We start from the raw sequence: 25,160 nt of genomic DNA, 5'->3' as shown, positions 1-25,160 counted from the left end.
AAGGTTTGGGGTGCTGGGTTTCTTTCTATACACACCCACTAATTAACCAATCATTTACTGAGCACTGGTGAGGATGTAAACTAGGATTGGGTGCATTATATGACCAGGCGACAAATCTTTTGTCTTGCCAAAATCTGACCATTCTGTGATCATTAAATGATCAATATTTCAGCATTGATGCCAATTTATTTTCTTAACTTAAACCAAATTTGGGAGGGTTTCAGCTTTCAAAAGAGTAATTTATAAAACCAATGGATGAATTTAACGTCAGGTTATAAGTAGTGTTGAGCCACCCCCGTAGTGTTCGAGTTCGGCTCGTCGAACACCCGTGTGTTCGCCGAACTGTTCGTCGAACACCGTTAAAACCAATGGCAGGCAAACAAAAACACATAGAAACACATAGAAAACACCTTCAAAGGTGTCCAAAAGCTGACAAACTGCTCAGAAGACACAACTAACACATGGAAAAGTGACAAGTACATATAGTCATGCGAAAATAAAAGAGGTGGAGGAGTAAAAGGAGGGGGAGACACAGATATAGGCATGTCATGCCCTTCTAAAATCCAAAAAGTGAGAAGCCGACACGGCCAGTCCGCTCCTGCCCGTGCCACCTCAGTGTCGCCGAGTTTGTGCCAGAGCCGCGGTGAACCCTGATGGCCAGCCCCCCTCTCCCAATACTGGTGCCTGTCCGCTGGTGGGTCGAGCGAGCCCCCCTGTGGTGGAGGCAGCTCTAAGCTTTTTAATTTAAATTCTCTCTAATTTGAATGAATACACTTTAAATCCATTTACAAGGATCTATTGGAGGGCAAGTCTCATGCCAGCAGCGCCGCGTAATTCCAGCTCCAGTAGCGTCCACTAAAGCTGCTGCAGTTAAAAAGCTTTTATAAGGATCGAGCTCGGCTGTCCACCGCAAGGCATCCTACTGCCAGTCCCAGCCCCTATGCCTTGGGGTGCCTCCTGATGCTCTTCACTGAGTATCCCATGGTCCCGAAGCATTTCCTTTGAAAAAATTAAGTGTCTAAACTACAGGTGGTGTAGCTTGCTTAACAGCCGGGATAATCCGCTGACTAGCAGACACTGCTACTAGGCACAAAGTATTTCCTGGGCTAGATGCAGTTAAAAATTTGTAATTAGATACTCTCGTTGGATGCTGAGAAAGCATTCCATAGAGTCTCCTGGCACGCCATATATGATTCTCTTAAAAAGCTTGGGGTAGGGGTCTAGGGGACCCTTTTATAGCCAAAATCACGGCCCTGTATCACAATACGTCACCTAGGCTGAAGATAAATGGAACTGTAGCACCCTGAGGGCTCGGTTGCTACAGAGGTATTGCACCTCACCCAGAGGTGTGATATCTCACTCTCAGGTAAGGATGGAGTGTGGATCAGGACCCGACACCTGCATGCATTACACCACATTGCCGTGGGGCAGGGCGACCAATATGCCTCTGAGATGGGCACGACAGTCCCTGTCCCTGGCTGGAGTGGGGGGAGGGAACACTGAGGAAGGGGAACCCTGTAGTGCAGGAGCAGGGAGGAAGCAGTTCCTGGGTGCATTGAGAAGGGAGTATAAAAGGTGGGCACCATCTTAGTTCAGTGCAGAGAAGTCTGAGCAGAAGTGGCAGGGAGCAGGGGCTCTGCATGAGCTCTGCTCCGGAGGCAGGCCTAGTAACAGAGGCCCAGGCCTGGAAGAGGGAGAAGGAAGGAAGAGGAGCGGAGAAGGCTCCAGGAACGAGGAATGAAGGGATCCCAGGGGTGCGGACGGGCGAGTCGCCACCGCACGCCCGAATCCACCTGCGTGGAGGGGTCAGGCCAAAGGGGGAGACCGGTCCCCGAAACTAGTGGAGGCAGGAAACGACCCTCAGCTAGAAACCGGAGGCTGTGACATTTTATGTGGCGCAGCCCCTCGCTACACCCGCTAGGAAGGCACCACATAGGGTCAGGGAAACTGGCGCCAAGTTTACCAAGAGGAGGCCCGAGGCAGCCGGACAGAAGGGTTGGTAAGAAAGGCCAGACAAAGGACACACAAAGGGGGTCCTGTGAAGCGCTCCAAAGTTATCTGGGAGTTGTCTGAGCCCCTCACCTGGTGAGCACAGTACGACGTGGGCAGCCGTTACCTGCAGACGTGGTCTGGATAATAAGAACTGTGAGTAAAGGCCCTGGACTGCATCACTGACTCCGTGTCGTTACTGCTGCTGCCCTGCACCATCACCCCCATCCTCCGCATACACTGCCCTGAGGCTATACTCCTCCCGTGGGGAGTTATGCTACGCTCTGCTGCACCCACAACACCAGCCTCAGCGGTCTGCCCTGCAGCGGCGGTTCACTCTGACCGCAATCCACGGGTGGCGTAGTCGGACATTTAAACATCAAAACCACATAAATAGTTCCGCCACTGGTTTGACCACCCTGAGCCACGGAACCGGGTCGCCGCCACGAAGACTACAACCACCAGCATCCACCAAAAAGGGTCCGGCTCCGGGTGTCCCAAGGCCCAGGGGGGGGTGCATCAGAACATTTTCATCACCTTTCACAATCACCAATGGGACAAGGCAGGGATGTCCTCTGTCCCCTCTCTTATACATCCTAGTGACGGAGCACCTGCTCTCATCAATTCGCCATAACCCCAATATTAGGTGGATTGAGGTGGGAGGCACCGAGTACAAGTGCTCTCTATTTGCTGATGATGTCCTAGTATATATCACTCAATCACATATATCCATCCATGTTGTTATGGCTGAAATAGATCAGTTTGTTACATGGTCAAATTTTAAAATCAATGCAGCGAAGTCTGAGGCCCTCGATGTCTCCCTCCCTAAATCCATATAGGATTCCATCCAGTCCAACTTTCCCTTTGCCTGGCCCTCACAGGGTATCAAATACTTAGGAATTCCTATTCATAGAGACCTCTCCCATCTATGTTATCTTAATTTTGGGCCCTTTATTGAACAACTCCATACAGACCACGGTTGGCAAGTTAGAACTGTAAGATTCACTACGTGAACCACTGGTGTTTTGTGGAAAAGCACATGTACACTGCGTTCCAAATTATTATGCAAAAAGTGTTTAGGAGTGATAAGGGAAGAATTTGTTTGTTTGTCAGTTAAACTCATTGATGGTGATGTGTGTCAGGGCTCTTTATATCACTGTAAGCAATTGCAGACACCTGTGCTAATTAGTTTGGCAGGTGTGTCCAATGAAAGGCAAGACTACTTAAGAAGGCTGTCTCACATTATTAAGCAGCCTACATTTTCTGCCAAAATGGGAAAGAAAAAGGATGTGTCGGCTGCTGAGAAGCAACAAATTGTGGAGTGTTTAGGTCAAGGCATGACTACAATCAACATTGTGCGATGATCAGGATGAAGTGTCTTGGCAATCAAGAAGTATGTAGCTGATTCACAGTACACACGTGTGCGTGCTGATAAGGGCAAATTGAGGACTCTTTCCTACAGGCAATTACGTCAGGTTGAAAGAGCAGCGGCAAAAAAGCCTTGTCATAGCAGCAGACAAGTTTTTGAAGCTGCTTGTGCCTCCAACGTCCCCCGAACAACAAGATGCAGGGTCCTTCAGAGGTTTGCAGCTGTGCATACGCCATCCTGTCGACCTCCTCTATCCACTTCACACAAGCAGAAACGACTCCAGTGGGCCAAACATTACATGAAGACTGATTTCAAAACTGTTTTGTTCACGGATGAGTGCCGTGCAGCGCTCGATGGTCCAGATGGATGGAGTGGAGGATGGCTGGTTGATGGACACCCCACGCAAACACGGCTACAGCGCCAACAAGGAGGAGGTGGAGTAATGTTTTGGGCTGGAATCATGGGGAGAGAGATTGTCGGCCCCTTTAGGATCCCTGAAGGCGCTAAAGATGAACTCCATAATGTATGTGGATTTTCTCAAACAGCACTTCCTGCCATGGTTCAAGAAGAAGAACCGTGTATTTCACAGCAAGATCATTTTTCTGCATGATAATGCACCATCTCATGCTGCACATAAAACATCTGCATCTCTGGCTGATATGGGCATAAAAGGGGACAAACTTATGGTGTGACCCCCATGCTCCCCTGACCTGTACCCCATTCAGAACCTTTGGATTATCATTAAAAGGAGTGTCTATGATGGCGGGAGGCAGTTCACATCTAAGCAACAGCTCTGGGAGGGTATTCTGTCCTCATGCAAAACAATTGAAGCAGAAACCATCCAAAACCTGACAAATTCAATGGACGAGAGAGTTCAGAAGCTCCTTTCGAACAAGGGGTCCTATGTGAAAATGTAACATCACCTAGAATAAAGTTTTGAGTTGAAAACTGTTTGATTTCAGTTTCTAACAACCTGCTAATGCTTATAATTTCAAAAATGACCATTTTTTTGGTCTTTATTAAAATGAAAAGGTTGATCGAAAAGTTTGGGGGATCTAAGAGTGTGGCAACCCAGTAGTCATGATTACTTCGAATTCTGACAATATGAGGGTCATGCTGCAGGTAGTGCAGCAAGAAGGCACTTATGTGTCTTGCGCATCTCGGAGCCCCAAAATTATTTTCCGGGCTAGATGCAGCTAAAAATTATTATTAATTTTAAATCTGGTGAAGCTTTAGTATAGATGGCCTAATAGGATCAGTGCTGCACACTGCTACAAAGCCCAAATTATTTTCCAGTCAAGATACAGATAAACATGATTAGTCATTTTAAATCTGGTGGAGCTTATTATAGATGGCCTAATAGAATCAGTGCTGCACACTGCTACAAAGCCCAAATTATTTTCCAGCCAAGATACAGATAAACATGATTAGTAATTTGAAAGCTTAAAACGGTTGGTAGGGTGATTTTAACCAATCATCAAGCTTTTACTCTCCCCAGGATGACACAGGGGTAGAAAAGTCGTTTCGGATCCATGATTTGTTCATCTTTATGAACGTGAGTCTGTCTACATTATCAGTGGAGAGCCGCGTGCGCTTATCTGTCAGCACACCACCAGCAGCGCTGAACACACGTTCAGACAGAACGCTGGCTGCGGGGCATGACAAGATCTCCAAGGCGTAAGTGGCTAGCTCCGGCCATTTATCCAGATTGGAAGCCCAAAAAGAGCAAGGGTCCAGTGACACAGTCGTGGCTTCAATGTTTACTTGGAGATACTCCTGTACCATCGTCTCTAGGCATTGACTATGTGTCAGACTTTTGTCTCCTGTGGCCTTGCAAAGGATGGGCTAAAAAAGTGGTGAAATGATTCCGCAAAATTGATGTTACCAGCAGATACTGTGGTTCTGTTACGGTTTGAGTGCTGAACACTTGACGGTCCCACGGTTGGCAAGTTGGAACTGTGAGATTCACTACGTGCACCACTGGTATTTTGTGGAAAAGCACATGTAAGATTCTGCAACAGTCTCTGCTGATACTCCTGCATGCGTGCATCCCTTTCTATGGCAGGAATAATTTCTGCAAATTTACTTTTGTACCGGGGATCTAACAGTGTGGCAACCCAGTAGTCAGGATTATTTCTAATTCTCACAATTCGAGGGTCATGTTGCAGGTAGGGCAGCAAGAAGGCACTCATGTGTGTTGCGCATCCAGGAGCACCAAGTCCCTGTTGTGTTGGTGGCGAGGTAACAATCATGCTTCCTTCCTCTGTCCTCTCCCCCCAACCTCGCACAACAGTAATGTGATCAAGGTCTCCCTCATCTGATGAGTCTTCCATCAGTTCGTCCTCCACTTCTTCCTGGGCTCCTGCACCTTCCTCACTAGTTTGGCTGCTACCATGCGCCCTGGTTAAACCATCTCCCCCACCCTCACATGCCTGCCGCCTTGGTGCTGCCGACCGTCTGGACCTTGCAGATGTTAGCCCTTCCGCATACAACTCCTCCTCCTCTACTTCCTCCACCTCCTCTTGTGCCACCACCTGACTCCGAATTCTGTTTAACATGTGCTCCAGCATGTAAATCACCGGAATAGTCATGCTGATAATGGCATCGTCAGCACTAAACATCTTCGTCGCCATTTCAAAACTGTGCAGAAGGGTGCATAGGTCCCTGATCTGAGACCACTCCTCCAGCGTGATTTGCCCCACCTCTGAATCTCGTTGGCCCAGGCTATACGTCAGAACGTATTGCACCAGGGCTTGTCGGTGCTGCCACAGTCGCTGCAACATGTGCAGAGTTGAATTCCACCGGGTAGGCACATCGCATTTTAGCCGGTGAAGTGGCAGGCCCAACGACTTCTGTAGAGATGTAAGTCGCTGAGCTGCGGGATGCGAACGGCGGAAGTGAGCACACAGCGACCATGCCCTCTGCAGAAGGCCATCTAGTCTGGGATAGTGGGCTAAAAATTGCTGGACAACCAGGTTCAACACGTGAGCCATACAAGGCACGTGTGTGACATTGCCCCGGCGAAGGGCCGCACCCAGGTTTGCAGCATTGTCGCACACGGCCTTCCCTGGTTTCAGGTCCAGTGGAGACAACCATTCATGAAATTGGTTCTCCAGAGCTGACCACAACTCCTCAGCTGTGTGACTCACATTTCCCAGACATTTCAAAGTAAAAACCGCCTGATGACGTTGAGCCCTACTGCCAGCATAGTAAGGAGGTGTGCAGGATCCCTTCTGCGCAGTTAGAAAGCTTGTGGCATGACCAGACAGGCTTTGGGTGCAGGTGGAAGACCGAGAGGAGGTTGAGGAGGCAGAAGCAGTGGAGGAACTTTGACATAAAGAGGATTGACGCACAACTCGTGGGGACGGCAAGACTTGGACAGCAGCCCCTTGTCCTGCTGTCACCATAGTTACCCAGTGCCCAGTCAGCGACATGTAACGCCCCTGTCCATACCTACTCGTCCAAGTGTCTGTGGTGAAATGCACCCTGTCACACACAGAGTTTCTCAAAGAAGCGGTGATGTTGTGTGCGACATGCTGGTGGAGCGCAGGCACACCTTTCTTTGAGAAGTAGTGCCGACTGGGCATCTGGTACTGGGGCACTGCGACGGACATAAGGTCTCGAAAATCCTCTGTGTCCACCAGGCGGAAAGGCAGCATTTCTGTAGCCAAGAACTTGCAGATGGTGAAATTCAACCTCTTAGCTTTCTCATGGCTAGGAGGAAATGGTCTTTTACTTGTCCACATCTGAGGGACCGAGGGCTGGCTATTGTGCTTAGACGGGGTTGATAAGGGTGTCCCCGGCAAACTGCCGGTCTGTGAGGAAGATGCAGGCGGACATGTTAGGTTGCCTTGATCCAAAGGTGGTGCTATCGATGTCGGACAGCGCTCAACACCAGCTGGTGTTACCACCTCCAAAGAAAATGATGACCTGCCAATCACGCTGGCTGTTGCGGGTAAAGAGGTGGCAGGTCTGCGCCCCAAAACAGGTGTGACTGCTGTCCCCCCAGTCACAGAGGATGAAGAGGCCGCGGATGCACAAGATATGGCAGACGGTGGTTGGCCCGGCCGGCTAGGCCGCATTGTAGCACACTGAGCTTCCCACTGCAACTTATGCTTCATGTCCATGTGCCGGTTCATGCATGAAGTACTCAAACTATGTATTTTTTGGCCTCTACTTAGCTTTTGCTGACAAATGTTACAGATAACACGAGTTGGGTCATCTTTATCGATCTGAAAAAATGCCCAGGCTATGCAAGGCTTAGCACCCATGCGACCTGAAGAGCCACCACGACTTGTGGTGAGAAGCAGAGTTGTGTTTGAGGATGCAGTTGTTGACGTGCTTCCAGTACTACGTCTCTGTCCAGTAAGGCGCAACCTGACCTCGTCGTCACTAGCATCTTCCTCCACCTCCTCTGCTGACCTCATCTCTTGGCTGACTGTGGGTTGACAGTAAGTGGGATCTCCAACCTCATCATCATCACCCTGTGCGTTATCACACCCGTCGTCCTCAGAGCCAACCTGTTCCTGCCCTGACAAAAAACTAAAGTTGTCGCTCCAATCAGGTATTTGAGTCTTATCATCGTCTTCCTCATTGTCTCCACCAACAGGAGTTACAGTTTGGGAATGAGGGTCTACATTATGGTCAGAACCTTCTGCGTCTGGTCCTGGATCCGACTCATAAAGATTCTGGGCATCAGTGCAGATCATTTCCTCGTCTGGATTCACAGAAGCGCTGGAGTCGACCTCTGATTCCCAGGCTATAGTATGAGTAAACAGCTCTGCAGACTCAACCATCTGTTCTACCTCATACTCAGACGGGCAGCTGGAGATTTGGGAGCTGTGAGGAAGCAAGTGCGATTGGGGTGACACCTTTGAGGACTGGAGTATTTGTGATGTTGAAGTTGATGTGGAGGAGAGCCCACTTAAAGGAGCACTTGATATCCGTTGAAGCACCTGCTGTTTTTGTGCCTCATCTGGAATTTGTAGCGATTGGCGTGGCCGTAAGAAAGGGATCTTATCACATTGTCCGCTAAAAGAAGTAGACATTTTAGTTTGGCTGGAAGATGGTCTTTCTTCTGCAGATGTTACTGTTGCTTTAACACCTACCCCACGGACACAACCTTTTTTCCCCTTCCCAACACGCCTATTCCCCTTTCCACCAGCAGCAGGCCTTTTTCCACTCATTTTGGTGGTTAACTAATTCACAACTCTGGAGTTGTTTGCACAAAAAAACAATGGATGGGAACCGAGCAGAGCTGAGTGGCCAAACTGTGGTATTAGGCCAAAACTATTGGCTGGGTTAGATGCAGAAAAAAATTATATTCAATTTGCAACCTGATGGAGGTCTGTATAGATGGATTAATAGAACAAGTCCCACACACAGCTAGAAGCCCAATATTTTTTCAGAGGTAGATGCAGAAAAAAATATATTCAGTTTGCAACCTGATGGAGGTCAGTATAGATGGACTAATACAACAAGTCCCACACACAGCTAGAAGCCCAATATTTTTTCAGAGGTAGATGCAGAAAAAAATATATTCAGTTTGCAACCTGATGGAGGTCTGTATAGATGGATTAATAGAACAAGTCCCACACACAGCTAGAAGCCCAATATTTTTTCAGAGGTAGATGCAGAAAAAAATATATTCAGTTTGCAACCTGATGGAGGTCTGTATAGATGGATTAATAGAACAAGTCCCACACACAGCTAGAAGCCCAATATTTTTTCAGAGGTAGATGCAGAAAAAAATATATTCAGTTTGCAACCTGATGGAGGTCTGTATAGATGGATTAATAGAACAAGTCCCACACACAGCTAGAAGCCCAATATTTTTTCAGAGGTAGATGCAGAAAAAAATATTCAGTTTGCAACCTGATGGAGGTCAGTATAGATGGACTAATACAACAAGTCCCACACACTGCTAGAAGCCCAATATTTTTTCAGAGGTAGATGCAGAAAAAAATATATTCAGTTTGCAACCTGATGGAGGTCGGTATAGATGGACTAATACAACAAGTCCCACACACAGCTAGAAGCCCAATATTTTTTCAGAGGTAGATGCAGAAAAAAATATATTCAGTTTGCAACCTGATGGAGGTCTGTATAGATGGATTAATAGAACAAGTCCCACACACAGCTAGAAGCCCAATATTTTTTCAGAGGTAGATGCAGAAAAAAATATATTCAGTTTGCAACCTGATGGAGGTCTGTATAGATGGATTAATAGAACAAGTCCCACACACAGCTAGAAGCCCAATATTTTTTCAGAGGTAGATGCAGAAAAAAATATATTCAGTTTGCAACCTGATGGAGGTCAGTATAGATGGACTAATACAACAAGTCCCACACACAGCTAGAAGCCCAATATTTTTTCAGAGGTAGATGCAGAAAAAAATATATTCAGTTTGCAACCTGATGGAGGTCTGTATAGATGGATTAATAGAACAAGTCCCACACACAGCTAGAAGCCCAAATATTTTTTCAGAGGTAGATGCAGAAAAAAATATATTCAGTTTGCAACCTGATGGAGGTCTGTATAGATGGATTAATAGAACAAGTCCCACACACAGCTAGAAGCCCAATATTTTTTCAGAGCTAGATGCAGAAAAAAATGATATTCAATTTGCAACCTGATGGAGGTCAGTATAGATGGACTAATAGAATGATGCTATGCCCAAAAGATTTTACTTCACTAGGTGCAGTAAAAAAATTGGTATTCTATACACAGGTGGTATATCTTGCAACACAGATAGGCTACTCCACTGACTAACACACTCTGCAATAGGCCAAAAAGGATTAGCTTTGCTAGATTCAGCCAAATGCTGTGAAAAAAACTTGCACAGCACTGGCACAGACCTGCCTGGCAAAAACTGATAGGAACTGATGTAACCTAGTCCTGAAAAGGACTGCAATTACAATTAGTCTTTACTCCCACAATCTATCTATTTAAGAGCACAGACCTGCCTGATAAAAGTCGTAGGAAATGCTGTAACCTAGTCCTTAAAAGGACTGCAATCACAACTATTCCCTACTCCCAAGCTATCTGTAGATTTGTGCGAAAATTGGCTTGAAATTAACAAGGTATAGCGCACACAGCAACAGCGGTGCCGTCTAACACGCAGCTGCAGCAGTGAGAAAATGGTGGCGACGGGGAAAATGGCTTGGTCTTATAGGGCAAGGACATGTGACATACACTGCCAGTGACACATGCCCTTGCTTGTGTGAAAAAAAGCACTTCGCTCCGTGTGTGCGCTGCTGATAGGCTGACAGATTGCACCTCCCCACTGCAAATGCGGGAAAGAGAAAAAAAAATGGAGATCTTCATTATTCCTGCAGAGATCCATCCCCTGCCCCTCCCCCCACCCCGCTGTACACTCAAACTGCGTATTAACATTAATTTTCATCATTACTGAGAAAAAATCCAGTTATGATTTTGGTGCACGAACAGTTATCGAACATAACCTCGAACAGCCGAATTTTTCTCAAATTGTTCGTGTTCGCCGAACGGCTCGAACACCGCCCAAAACAGCTCGAATTTGAGATTGGCGAACAGTTCGAGTAGAACAACGCTCATCTCTAGTTATAAGCTTTCATTTACATAACATGGATAAGCGTCAGGGAGTGTAGAACTCTTGCGCCACCTATAGGAAGTAGCAATCCTAAAAGTCAATATCGACTCTTTAACGAGCCTTGTCACATGACTTAGGATAATAGCCAAAACATATAGTGTTATGCACCTAAATTACATTCTACAACTGGTACCCAATATTTGTAGCAATGGTACGGACCATCACCTATGGTAAGGGGTAAACAATTGTTTAGGTACAATATCAGGTAACACAACAGTGGTCATCGAACAAAAAAGAACAAGTCTTACCACTTCTCTATACATTGGGCAGTCCAATAGGCCAAATATTCCAGGGATCTGGTCTTGTCCCTGGTATCCTTTATAGCAGGGTTCCCCAACTCCAGTCCTCAAGGCCCACCAACAGGTCATGTTTTCAGGATTTCCTTAGTATTACACAGGTGATAATTCCATCACCTGCACAGGCAATAATTCCATCACCCGTGCAATACTAAGGAAATCCTGAAAACATGACCTGTTGGTGGGCCTTGAGGACTGGAGTTGGGGAACCCTGCTTTATAGTAAACAATATGGACCTCACTCAGCCCTTCCTTATGAAGGGCCCCCAAAATATGGAAACTTGCCCTCTTAAAAAGTCCCTAACATACCCCTATAAAAATGTCATCCCGACATGGCATGTTTCTTTCCAAAAAATGAAGAGGACATTGAGGCTCGTGTAAAATGATGTCGGGGAAGTGCTACAATCCTAACCGCCATGTTATTGGCTGTAACAGCAGGATGGTTAACATATAAGAAGCATGAAGATTGCCGTGGGCAGTCATTTCTGTGTGTATTTTCAGGGGCAGTATGCATTAAAATAGTTATTCCAATCTTCATAGATGCATAATGTCGGAGAGCACTAGTAAAATCAGCCACTTTTGCAATTTACTGCTTAGTATTTCTTGAGATATTTACTTTTCTTTTGTTTACAACTCGTTGTTTAGGAAACCGACCACCGCTGCTCTCTAGATTGTAAGCACTGGGCTGAAGTTGCTCAGGATTTAGAGGTAACTGCCAGCGATCAGCTTCAAAACCGCGCTTACAAGCTCCATAAGCATTGTGCATGTTTTACTGTAAAGCAGCGGTGGTCGGTCTTCAAGGCAACAAGCTATAAATATAAGAAAAATGTTAATGCCTCAAGAACAGCAATACAAAATGTTCATAAGCAGTAAATTTGAAAATTGTTTCCAAGCACTATCCGACAATACCCATTTATGAAGATGGGAATAACCCTTTAAGGGAAGATGCCTAGTGTGTCCAAAAACACTAGGTTACGCCACGTTCACACGTTCAGTATTTGATTGGTATTTTACATCAGTATTTGTAAGCCAAAACCAGGAGTAGAACAATAAGAGGAAAAGTATAAGGCTATGTTCACACATGTTGTGTTTTTTTTCTGCTGCAAATCTGCTGCTAACTTTTCTATGGCAGGAAAACAGCTGTGTTAAAAATGCAGGTTTTGTTGCTTTTTTTGTTGCGTTTTTTTGACCACCCATTACTTCCTATGGGTAAAAAAATGCTGCAAAAACTCAGGTGCGTTTTCTGCTGCAAAAACGCTGAAAGAAGGGACATGCTCTATTTTCCAAAAACAAAAATAAGATAGATTATTCTGGAGTATAACGAATACCAGAGTTCTGGTATCAAGGATCATAGCTATACATGATGCCATAATATATAAAAGAATACAACAGCACTCTGTATTCAAACATAGACTGCATTACTCCTGTATAGAATACACTTATAAAATGACGAATCTTAGCGCACAAATTGGCCAATTCATGTGAGCCCACCCGCCATGAAAAGGTATTCTGTTTTTTTGGGAGTAGTGCTCAGTCAAATTTGGACTTTCTCACATCAGTTTAAGGCTGTATTCAATTTAGTGCTGGATCCTACCTAAACTTACAGGCTTTTAGCCCGGGAGAGACATGTTGGATAAGTGTTTGATTTAGAATCCCATCTAAGAAAGGTATGTTTTGGTGTGACTGGTGGTCTCTCATAAATTGGCCAATTTATGCACCAAGAACCTTCATTTTATAAATATATTCTATATACAGTGGTGGCCAAAAGTATTGGCACCCCTGCAATTCTGTCAGATAATACTCAGTTTCTTCCTGAAAATGATTGCAATCACAAATTCTTTGGTATAATTATCTTCATTTAATTTGTCTTCAATGAAAAAACACAAAAAGAATTGTCCTAAAGCCAAATTGGATATAATTCCACACCAAACCTAAAAAAAGGGGGTGGACAAAAGTATTGGCACCCTTTGAATAATCATGTGATGCTTGTGTAATTAACAGCACCTGTAGCTTACCTGTGGCACCTAACAGGTGTTGGCAATAACTAAATCAAACTTGCAGCCAGTTAACATGGATTAAAGTTGACTCAACCTCTGTCCTGTGTCCTTGTGTGTACCACATTGAGCATGGAGAAAAGAAAGAAGACCAAAGAACTGTCTGAGGACTTGAGAAACCAAATTGTGAGGAAGCATGAGCAATCTCAAGGCTACAAGTCCATCTCCAAAGACCTGAATGTTCCTGTGTCTTCCGTGCGGTGTCATCAAGAAGTTTAAAGCCCATGGCACTGTGGCCAACCTCCCTAGATGTGGACGGAAAAGAAAAATTGACGAGAGATTTCAACGCAAGATTGTGCTGATGGTGGATAAAGAACCTCGACTAACATCCAAACAAGTTCAAGCTGCCCTGCAGTCTGAGGGTACAACAGTGTCAGCCCGTACTATTCGTTGTCGTCTGAATGAAAAGGGACTGTATGGTAGGATACCCAGGAAGACCCCACTTCTTACCCCGAGACATAAAAAATCCAGGCTGGAGTTTGCCAAAACTTACCTGAGAAAGCCTAAAATGTTTTGGAAGAATGTTCTCTGGTCAGATGAGACAAAAGTAGAGCTTTTTGGGAAAAAGCATCAACATAGAGTGTACAGGAAAAAAAGAGGCATTCAAAGAAAAGAACACGGTCCCTACAGTCAAACATGGTGGAGGTTCTCTGATGTTTTGGGGTTGCTTTGCTGCCTCTGGCACTGGATTGCTTGACCGTGTGCATGGCATTATGAAGTCTGAAGACTACCAACAAATTTTGCAGCATAATGTAGGGCCCAGTGTGAGAAAGCTGGGTCTCCTCAGAGGTCATGGGTCTTCCAGCAGGACAATGACCCAAAACACACTTCCAAAAGCACTATAAAATGGTTTTAGAGAAAGCACTGGAGACTTCTAAGGTGGCCAGCAATGAGTTCAGACCTGAATCCCATAGAACACCTGTGGAGAGATCTCAAAATGGCAGTTTGGAGAAGGCACCCTTCAAATATCAGGGACCTGGAGCAGTTTGCCAAAGAAGAATGGTCTACAATTCCAGCAGAGCATTCTAAGAAACTCATTGATGGTTACCGGAAGCGGTTGTTCGCAGTTATTTTGGCTAAAGGTTGTGCAACCAAGTATTAGGCTGAGGGTGCCAATACTTTTGTCTGGCCCATTTTTGGAGTTTTGTGTGAAATGATCAATGATTTGATTTTTGCTTCATTCTCTTTTGTGTTTTTTCCTTGCAAGCAAATTAAATGAAGATAATAAGACCAAAGAATTTGTGATTGCAATCATTTTCAGGAAGAAACTGAGTATTATCTGACAGAATTGCAGGGGTGCCAATACTTTTGGCCACCACTGTATATACATATTTTTTATTTTATTTGCTGGAAAATCAGTCACCTAAAAAAAAAAACGTGGGTCTAAGAACTTCCCAAAGATCCGTGTTTCCCTCTGCCTCTGTCATCGCACATTTACCGGGGCATCGGTTGCAGATAAAACAGCCCTGTGTCCTTACGTTGGCTCATAAAGATGAACAAAAATTTTAAAAAAGACATACTGTACTTACCTCACCAATACCGTCGCTCCTGTTCAACACTGCCTGGTTTCCCCTCAGTTCTAACTTCCTACTGTAGTGATGACATTCCGACAAAGGGACTTCTGACAACCCCCAAAGATCACTGGCTGTAGTGGGTCAACCCACTTAACTCCAGTGTTAGCGGAGGAAAATAATAACTTCCACATATGTATCTGGCAAATAGGGCGAAGAGGATCAAGCTGCAGTTTAGAAACTCCAGCTTGGATCAATTGCCAAAATATGTAATGAAAAAGTTAATGTAATGTCAGTTATACCACGTTAAAAATACACTGTATAGAGAAAAATACTGGGACACCTACAGATCACAGCTACTTTAGATTTTAAAGCCTCCTATACTAAATTCATAGCCATTAATAATCTTCTAGAAGATTTTGGAGGTGTCTGCAGGAAATTTAGCCTCTTCATCCAGAAGAGAATTTGTGAGATCAGATACTGATGACTGAGCAGAGGGGCCTTGTTGCAATCTCCATTCTAGCTCATACCAAGGGTGTTCAATGGGGTTAAAATCAGGGCTCTAACCAAACTCCTCTTACCATGCCATTATGGACCTCGCTTGGCGCACTGGGGCGAAGTCATGAGAAACCGAAAAGGGCCTTCCCCAAACTATTCCCAAATAGTTGGAAGCTACAATTGTCCAAAATTGTTAGTTATGCTGAAGCATTCAGATTTCCCTTCACTGGAACGAAGGGGCCTTATCCGAACCCTGAAAAGCAACTTCAGGGCATTATCACTCCGCCTTTACTGTTGGCACAATGTAGTTATGCAGATAATGTTCTCCTGGCATTTGTCAAATCCAGACGTGTCCATTAGATGCAAGATAGAGAAGCACAATTTTTCAATCCAAAGAGTCCAGTGATGGTGGCTTTACAAAGCTCTGTCCGACTCCATACATTGTGCTTAGTGATGTAAGACTTTCATGTAGCTGTTCGTACATGGAAACTAATGCCATGAAGCTCCTGGCGGGCGCAGTGTTTTTGCTGATGCTAAAGGCAACTTGACACCAGGTTTTCCCCATATAAAGTACAGTCACCACCATTAAGGCCTCTTTTTCAGCATACTACAAAGCTGTAAAAAAAAAGTCACCAATTACCTATGCAGACTAGAAAAAGACCTTTTATTAAACTCAGAGGGCGCGGGGTCCAGTCCAATGGGCGTCTCTGGTCTTGATACGGCGCCTCCTCTCTTCCTGCAATCATGCGGATGAGGAGTCCTATGTCATCTACACAGAGTCCCCCAATCTTGCTCCTGTGCAGGTGCACATTTCTCTGCCCTGTCGAGGGCGGAGCCCAATACTGTAATGCACATGCACTGGGAAAGGCCAAAGAGCGCCGGCGACCCAGAAGTAAAGCCAGAGCATGCTCATAACAGTGCTGTGCTCTGCCCCCGGCAGGGCAGAGATAAGAGCGCCTAAGCAGGAGCACGACTCAGAGACACTGTGTAGATGTAGGAGACGTCATCCACATAAAGCAGGGAAGGAGGATGGAAATTAAAGGGAGGAGAGAAAAGCCGGTTCAAGAACAAAGACGCCCATCGGACAGGAACGCACAGTCTATGAGTAAAATAAAAGGCCTTTTTTAGGATCCGCAGAAGTGTTTGGTGACTTTTTTTTTTACAGCATTCGACAGTAGTATGCTGGAAAAGAGGCCTTAAGGTGGTGGCCGTACTTTATATGGTGAAAACCTGGTGACAGGTTCCCTTTAATGTCAAACGAGGTCCGGACTCTGCAGTTATGGAGTCAGCAGAGCGTTGATGACTTTTCAGCCCTCTGCTCCTCAGCACTCGGTGACCCCACTCTGTAACTTCACGTGGTCTCCACTTTCTGACCGAGTTGCTGCGGTTCCTTCCACTTCTCAATAATATCACACACAGGTGATGGGGGAAGATTGAATGGACTTGTTACACCGGACCCAGCCGATATCAGTGAGTTCTGTACCATTAGCCACTGTTTTATGATTATTAGTAAAAGCAGATGGCACGGCGGGGGGCCGGATGTTATACACCAGGGGGCCGGATGATATACACCAGGGGGCCGGATGATATACACCAGGGGGCCGGATGATATACACCAGGGGGCCAGATGATATACACCAGGGGGCCGGATGATATACACCAGGGGGCCGGATGATATACACCAGGGGGCCGGATGATATACACCAGGGGGCCGGATGATATACACCTGGAGGCCGGATGATATACACCTGGAGGCCGGATGATATACACCTGGAGGCCAGATGATATACACCAGGGGGCCGGATGTTATAGACCAGGGGCTGGGGTTAAACATCTGTGCAAATGGGACTGAGTGAGAATCCTAATTAGTAAGTCTGTCCCTATACTTTTCTCCATATAGTATATGGCAGTTGTTGTGTTGGTAAAAAGCTCCACTTACAAGACATTGGGAGTTGCGGCTGCATAAAAATAGCATTTTTTTGTTGAAAGCTATATGATGAATTAAACGTTAGCATATAGTGTGGGCATAAATGGGGGAAATATTATTTAGTCCACAAGACTTGGATCACGTTGATATCAGTCTGAGTACAATGCGGTACATACATGAGAAGGTATGAAGAAGTGACAAAGAGAAAGCAGAGTAAAAGGATCCCGAAACACGCAGAGCCCAGAGAGAAGGCAAACCGGGAGTCCCGTACAGAGCACACTGCTACCATCTGGAGGGGTCATACACCACCTCCGGCAGACACCACATGCAGGAGCCAGGCGGCCAGCTTACATATCAACCAGATAAGGAAGGAACATCTCTGTAACTAAGAAAAGTCTTCATGTTTTACCTCTACTTCTGGGAAATACTCCGGCACAATTGAAAGAAAAAGCAACACCGCAACATGTGGCTAAGACAGTATGAAAAGTGGCAACAGTATAGGACCCTATCCAGGACTGGCCTTGAATGTGTGACTCCCCAGCTGTTGCAAACTTTCAGCCCCCAGAGAAAGGCAGTCAGAGCATGCTGAGAGTTGTAGCTTTGTAACAGCAACATGTTTTTCAAAGCATTAATGTACAGAACTGAGCCACGGGCATTGTTACCCTTGTAAATAGCTGAAGAAAACGGTTTAGTTAAAAGGTTTTAGTTATGTCTGCTGTCTATGGGCTATTTATTGCCTTAAAAAAATGATATAGACTAGGAATAAACCACTGATGTGTGACCCTGGGGGTGGGGACCGCTGTAGCCTATATACCACAGAGAGAGTTACCGAATACAATGAAATAAACACTTTGGGGAGGGGGATTTTTCAAAAACTGGTGTTTTACACATTAGTGTTGATCCAGAGTCTGCTGGAGTAAGATGTGACAAATTTGGCTCATCTTCAGCTGCTCATGTGCCAATGTGAGAAAATGTACTCCAGTCATGGACTAGAGTACAATTCTGCGATAATACATGCCACTTTTATGGTGTAGAGAATAGTGAGTCTGTCAATTGTGATTGACCAAGTCCCATCTTCAAAAAGTTGGTGGATCTAATACCATTAGACTTTTGAACGTTGGTTTTCTGGTGTAAAATGTTTCCCATAAGTGTGCTGCTAAATTTAAAGTGTTTTCTGGAAGATACAATAGTAGAGATGGATATACAGATAAATCTACTGTGTTTCTGGTCAAGAAGATATCCAGTGGAGATTATAGTGTTGAACAAAGAGCAGTTTTATTAATCTACACGTTTCAGAGTTGAACCGACTCTTTCATCAGGGAAAAAACACAATGTTGGAAGGGAGAAAATAGCGCTCACCGCCAGTCTGCGTTTATTTTCCTGCAATGATCATATGCTAACTACCAAATATGACCACTGCAGCTAATCACTAACTTCAGCGGTCCTGTGCTTTTCACCCAACCATCACAGCAGGGACCAGTGACTGGCTAGATGACATGTAACCACTAAACAGAGATTGACAGGGATCACAGGAGAGGTGGTGTAGGTATGATAGTGAATTCATCAGCTGAATAATGGTGGTTTCATTATTTTTGGCCATTTACGGTCAATTCCCAGTTACACACCTGCTTGATGTACATTATAAATCTAAGTTCACGCGCTTCATATTACAAAAAACTGACCAGAACCTCCTAACAGAATAAAGCAAGTGTGAACAGGTGCAAGCTGCTATGACTGCATAATATGCAAACAAAAGATTATAGCAGCCTCTATAATCACTAAGATGTATGCAAACATTAAATATATGAAATCTGGACTGCATTACTGCTACAGTGGTGGCCAAAAGTATTGGCACCCCTGCAATTCTGTCAGATAATGCTCAGTTTCTTCCTGAAAATGATTGCAATCACAAATTCTATGGTCTTATTATCTTCATTTAATTTGCTTGCACGGAAAAAACACAAAAGAGAATGAAGCAAAAATCAAATCATTGATCATTTCACACAAAACTCCAAAAATGTGCCAGACAAAAGTATTGGCACCCTCAGCCTAATACTTGGTTGCACAACCTTTAGCCAAAATAACTGCGAACAACCGCTTCCGGTAACCATCAATGAGTTTCTTACAATGCTCTGCTGGAATTGTAGACCATTCTTCTTTGGCAAACTGCTCCAGGTCCCTGATATTTGAAGGGTGCCTTCTCCAAACTGCCATTTTGAGATCTCTCCACAGGTGTTCTATGGGATTCAGGTGTGGACTCATTGCTGGCCACCTTAGAAGTCTCCAGTGCTTTCTCTAAAACCATTTTATAGTGCTTTTGGAAGTGTGTTTTGGGTCATTGTCCTGCTGGAAGACCCATGACCTCTGAGGGAGACCCAGCTTTCTCACACTGGGCCCTACATTATGCTGCAAAATTTGTTGGTAGTCTTCAGACTTCATAATGCCATGCACACGGTCAAGCAGTCCAGTGCCAGAGGCAGCAAAGGAACCCCAAAACATCAGGGAACCTCCACCATGTTTGACTGTAGGGACCGTGTTCTTTTCTTTGAATGCCTCTTTTTTTTCCTGTACACTCTATGTTGATGCTTTTTCCCAAAAAGCTCTACTTTTGTCTCATCTGACCAGAGAACATTCTTCCAAAACATTTTCGGCTTTCTCAGGTAAGTTTTGGCAAACTCCAGCCTGGATTTTTTATGTCTCGGGGTAAGAAGTGGGGTCTTCCTGGGTATCCTACCATACAGTCCCTTTTCATTCAGATGCCGACGGATAGTACGGGTTGACACTGTTGTACCCTCGGACTGCAGGGCAGCTTGAACTTGTTTGGATGTTAGTCGAGGTTCTTTATCCACCATCCGCACAATCTTGCATTGAAATCTCTCGTCAATTTTTCTTTTCCGTCCACATCTAGGGAGGTTAGCCACAGTGCCATGGGCTTTAAACTTCTTGATGACACAGCGCACGGAAGACACAGGAACATTCAGGTCTTTGGAGATGGACTTGTAGCCTTGAGAATGCTCATGCTTCCTCACAATTTGGTTTCTCAAGTCCTCAGACAGTTCTTTGGTCTTCTTTCTTTTCTCCATGCTCAATGTGGTACACACAAGGACACAGGACAGAGGTTGAGTCAACTTTAATCCATGTTTACTGGCTGCAAGTGTGATTTAGTTATTGCCAACACCTGTTAGATGCCACAGGTAAGTTACAGGTGCTGTTAATTACACGAATTAGAGAAGCATCACATGATTTTTCATACAGTGCCAATACTTTTGTCCAACCCCTTTTTTAGGTTTGGTGTGGAATTATATCCAATTTGTCTTTAGGACAATTCTTTTTGTGTTTTTTCATTGAAGACAAATTAAATAAAGATAATAATACCAAAGCATTTGTGATTGCAATCATTTTCAGGAAGAAACTGAGTATTATCTGACAGAATTGCAGGGATGCCAATACTTTTGGCCACCACTGTATATTTCATTTTTTTCATTAACCACTTTTATTCTCACCGCAGCATACCTTTGGATATAATCCTATAAGTCTAATCTTAAAACAGATGATGTGACACAGAGTTGAAAATGGAACATACAAGAAAATGTACCCTCTTGTAGGTGTAAATACGAGGACCAAAGTCTAAAATAAACTGTCCAGAGCTAATGACAGTACTCTCAATAACAGTTCAGGGCCGTCCATAATCTGCCTCCACCCCTACATCTTCGACCTTACCTTCAGATACCTCCACAAATGTAATTTCCAGAACCTCACAACATCATCTTTCATCCGCTCTGGTATGTTCCTTATACAACAGTCTCCAAAATTTTTCCCGAGCATCCCCTGTATTCTGGAACTTGCTACCCCAACGCATCAGATTGTCTTCCACAATTGAAACCTTCAGGCGCAACCTGAAAACTCATCTCTTCAGGAAAGGGTACAACGTGCAATAACCCTGCTGCCACCTCACCACCACCGGAGTTGGTCCAACCCACTGACCTCATGTCTTTTCCCAGTACCTTGTAGATGCAAGCCCATTAGGCAGGGTCCCCTCCCCCTCTGTACCAGTCTCTTGCTGTAATTAGGTAATTGTACCTGTATTTTATACTGTATATATGTGTATACCCTCTTCACATGTACACCACACTGGTATTAAAGGGGTTGTCCCTACTTTTACATACGGATAGGGTATCAATGTATGATCGGCCGGGGTCCCGCACGCTTCACCCCCGCCAATCAGCTGTTATCGGTGCCGGCGACGGACGCCGGCCGTAAGTGCTCACCTGCGGGGCTCCACCGTCAAGTGGCAGTGGCCGCCGCGGTGTACTGCAGTTCTGCCTCTCATTCAAATGACGGCGGAGCCCCGCAGGTGAGCACTTCCGGCCGGCCGCCGCCGGCACTGATAATAGCTGATTGCCGATAATAGCAGCCGATAATAGCTGATTGGCGGGGGTGCTGTGTGCGGGACCCCGACACATTATACATTGATGCCCAATCCTACGGATAGGGCATCAATGTAAAAGTAGTGGACAACTTCTTTAATGGTACTTTAAAATAAAAAACTATAATATGTTAGGATCACCTTCATTTTATACGTTGGAGTAGATTATAACATTATAAATACTATGAAGCATATATGGTGGCTCTCATCCCCTCTGTGAGCCGTCTTCAGCACTAGTGATTCTCTTTCCACCTTTTTTCTGCTAAATTGAGAACAGACCATAAAAATGGAAAGAGCATCATATATGTAGAAAGGAAAGTGGTTGATGTAAACAAGACTATTACACAAGCAAGTACAACTATGAGGATTTTAGTGCTATCACATGGTAGGCGGACACAAGTTAATTGCGGAAGATGTTAGTGTTGGACTCGATGGCATGTCTGAAAGTGGAGAACTTTATTTTAATCACTGTAACTGATCTTACTTGATATATATTGATATTCGTGGAAGGGAAGCAGTTTTCAGAGTTGGCCCTAGAGGGGGTAGAAAAAGATTTTTTTACAAATTAGACAGTTTATTTCTTAATCTTTAGGACTTTTATACAGTGCCTGCATTTGTTTAGCTTTGATCATGTGGCATTAGACCCTCGGAGGAAGGACACAAATCAACTTTTTACTTGATACTTTACAGTTGTTTATATCTTTATAATTTCTTTTATTTGAGTTAAAAAAATTATAATTTGGATTATGTTAAATTCATTTGTATCTACATGTAGACGTATACTGGCAGTATAATATTCTCCTACACCAAACACATTGGAAACTTTTCAACCTGAAGTTACAAATATACAGCTGCCATTTTTCTTTTTTTTTTTTTGCTTCAGTTTTTCCATCTCTGTCTGTGTCATAACTTTTGATTTTTCAATCAGCAAAACCATCTGAGGGGTTGTAATTTTTAATGGATAAGGATTGTTCTGGTACACAATAGGGTACATTTACTAATCCTGTCTTAAGTGTAGAGAGTGTAAACTTATACCGGGCAGTCTTAGAGTGACTCCAAACTTGTACAACTTCTTTATGTGACTGCAGACTTGTGAACCCTCACATCGTGCACACTGTCAGGATTCGCTGGTGCCAGGAGTGGGCGGTCATGTATATGTGATTTGCATAGAAGTGGTCACATGCTGACTAGACGTTCGCAGCCTCGCTCAGTACAAGTCAGTGGAGCTAGGTCTAGTTGTAATATGGCCAGAAGTATGCAAATTGCATACTTGTGGTCACGTGACCACTTGCTCCCTGCACTAGAGAATCCTCATAGTGTGCACCACTGTTAGGATTCAAATGTCCGCATTCAAATTGAATGACTAAAGACTTTAACCACAAGCCTGGACAACCCCTTTAATTTGTTCCAAATGTATCAAAGTAGCAATTGCAGTTTTAAAAATCGGATGCATCTTTATACTGTATAGTATTACGCCACGATTCATCAAGACCAGCTGTTTTCTCACCTGTCTTGATGAGGAGATGTGTTGGAGTCAGATGTACCTGCTTCTGATTTATTAAGAGGCGCACGCCTCTTAATGAATCAGGAGCGTCTGATAAAGGGGTATCTGCCTCTCCAGAAATCTTATGACGCGCCCCCTGGGCCGTGGGGTAACCGGTGCCGGGCCGGTAGATGCTGGGGGTGGTATCACGGTGGCTGGCCCGGTCCGTGGCCCAAGGCGGTCAACAAAAAGGGGATATTTTTATAGGGGATTTGTAAAGTTCGTGACACCACCTGTGGTGTCTGGTAAGGATTACCAGCGCTGCAACAGTCCTCTGAGGCAGGTGTTCGGGCAGCTTTGTTAGGACGGCTCCCCACAGGTGGAGCGGGCCTCAGGGCGGTGTAGGGGTAGATGGTGGATGCTGGTGAGAGACGGCAGGGCGGTCCCGGAGGAAAGACGGACACTCACACGGGGGTAAGCTTCAGTACCTTTACTGGTGATGATGCAGGCATGGTCCAGGGTACTCCGGATGAAGGGTGCACTTTTGGACTCTCCCCAGTGAGCGGGTATAGGGCCTCCTGATCCATGGCTTTACTCACTAAGCTTCTGACCTGCCTGGAGCTAGGCCTAGCTTGATTACTGTCTCTCTCTTGCACCTGCTGACCTGGTGGTAGGGCCTTCTCTTGGAGATCACTCTCCCTGGACGCTGGGGCCTCCGTGACTCCTAGCCCTGGTACTGTAGTCAGCGTTTGGTTAACCTGGGACCTGTAGTCCACCAGGGATTCCGGTGGTCCCTACTGGGTATAAGGGGACCCCGTAGGCACGGACCCGGTGTCCGGTATATATCTCGGGGTGAGCCTGGTATGCTCCTCTGCCCCCTTTGCTACTTCTTCCTTCTCCTCTCCCTTCGGCCACACTCAGGGCCCTCACTAGGCTTTCACTCGTGCTGTAGGCCTTGGCTCGCCTAAGCACAGCAGCCAGCGTGCTGCCTCTTCACTGGTCTAAGTGCCAGCACACTCTCTCTCTGACTGAGAGACTGACCAAACACCAAACTCAGCTGCCTGGCTCCACCCTCCCTATATATATCCCTAACGGGCTCCCTCTGCTGGTCTGAGGTGGTAGGGTGGAGGTGTGTGAATGTGTGAGGGCCTCTTGTGGAGAAGTCCATCCATGCACCCTTCTGGGTTCTGTGGCACCAGTGCGTAGCAGGGCGCTACACTTCCATCAATGACTGGCGTAATGAACACCACAGCTCGTCATGAATTAGATGACCTGTGGCATCACACCCCTGTCCCACTCTAGATCCACCCACTTTGGCAGAACTGGGAGAAACTAACTGGCATGAAACAGCCAAAAGTCACAAAAGTTTTGCGCAGCTACAAGTTGATACTTTTCAAAGCGATTTATGCAAGAATTCTGGCAAAATTACTTTGCTAAATTGGGGCCTTAGTTTACACCAACCATTAGTTTTCTTTTTTTGGTCCAATAATTCATGGTAAATTTTTGGTGCACATGATCTCAATTTTGGCCACATTCCCTTTCCTATCTAGCCATGTCTCCTTTTGGGTACACCATACACTTGTGTCAAGCGTGTTGAAAAACACATGTAGAACACATAATATTTGTGGAGCAAAGCATGTAAACCAGTTTTTGACAAAAGCCAAAAATAAAATCAGCCCCACAATATGTTTAAATATGTCCATCAGAGGATGGCCCCATCCCCTCCAGTAAGCCTCATTCACCTTGTTGAAAGTGTTGCGAGTGGCGCAAAAATGACAAAAAAGTTGTAAATTTTTGTGCAGAACAGACGTACACCAAAATTTTCAGTCGACCAGAAAACTGGTGCAGATTGCAGAGCACGAAAAAAAGGCCATGATACAATTTCACGCGATTTCATGTATCAAGTGAAAATGAGTGTATGTCAAATCATTGGGGGAATTTTCTGATACTTGAATATGAGAATGTGGCAGCATTTTA

General features: G+C 45.0%; 1 protein-coding gene across 3 annotated transcripts in view; it reads left to right on the top strand.

The window, feature by feature from the left end:
* TBC1D19 (TBC1 domain family member 19) overlaps positions 1-25,160 on the top strand; it is a 316,278-nt gene that overhangs the window by 275,006 nt on the left and 16,112 nt on the right. The window lies entirely within an intron of this gene.

This window comes from Phyllobates terribilis, unplaced genomic scaffold (assembly GCF_046119375.1).
Source record: "Phyllobates terribilis strain yellow unplaced genomic scaffold, ASM4611937v1 Scaffold_1__5_contigs__length_1240528914, whole genome shotgun sequence".
NCBI classification, from domain to species: domain Eukaryota; kingdom Metazoa; phylum Chordata; class Amphibia; order Anura; family Dendrobatidae; genus Phyllobates; species Phyllobates terribilis.
The sequence above is the reverse complement of the archived record's forward strand: the minus strand, read 5'-3'. Positions and strand labels throughout refer to the sequence as shown.